Below are 508 nucleotides of genomic sequence, written 5' to 3' on the forward strand. Positions count from 1 at the left end.
GAAAATACCATGATTATCTCTACTCAATGATTGCAATACTTGTAAAATGCTTATATAAATTTGAATATGATTATCATGTTGTTCCATAAAAATGATACGTTTGTCTCTAACGGTTGGTCTACTAGGCTAAATCTAATGCATCATAGGCTGTGTATTTCTAGAACATAACTCCACTGCACAGATGTAAATTTTATACATTTTTTTTTAACTGGTACAAAGAATTTAAGTTTTTATTACTTTCTTTTTTGGAAAAAAAAAAGAAAAAAATAGAAACAGTGCTTTTATCACCTTTTTATTATTTTTCCCTCCCATAATATAAAAGTCTGCAATGATATCAATAATTTATTATACTGGAAGAAATATAAAAAGAATGCTTGTTAATGACCTAACTAGCAGTTTTTGCCTAAATAACTAGTTATGGTTAAATAGCTGAATACTGCCTGGTGGAATGCTTTAAAAGGGTGCCTTCGGACAGTTTTAAATCAGATTTTATGTACAAGTGTCAAGA

General features: G+C 28.5%; 1 protein-coding gene across 16 annotated transcripts in view; it reads right to left on the bottom strand.

The window, feature by feature from the left end:
* Positions 1 to 253: 253 nt before the first annotated feature.
* Positions 254 to 508, bottom strand: part of RBFOX1 (RNA binding fox-1 homolog 1) — a 2,554,959-nt gene continuing 2,554,704 nt past the window's right edge. For all 16 annotated transcript variants that reach the window (XM_075069299.1, XM_075069298.1, XM_075069294.1 and 13 more), the window contains one exon: positions 254 to 508. This exon is cut by the window's right edge. The gene's annotated coding sequence lies outside the window, so the exon portion shown is untranslated.

The sequence above is a fragment of the Chelonoidis abingdonii genome, chromosome 9, assembly GCF_003597395.2.
Source record: "Chelonoidis abingdonii isolate Lonesome George chromosome 9, CheloAbing_2.0, whole genome shotgun sequence".
Classification (NCBI taxonomy): domain Eukaryota; kingdom Metazoa; phylum Chordata; order Testudines; family Testudinidae; genus Chelonoidis; species Chelonoidis abingdonii.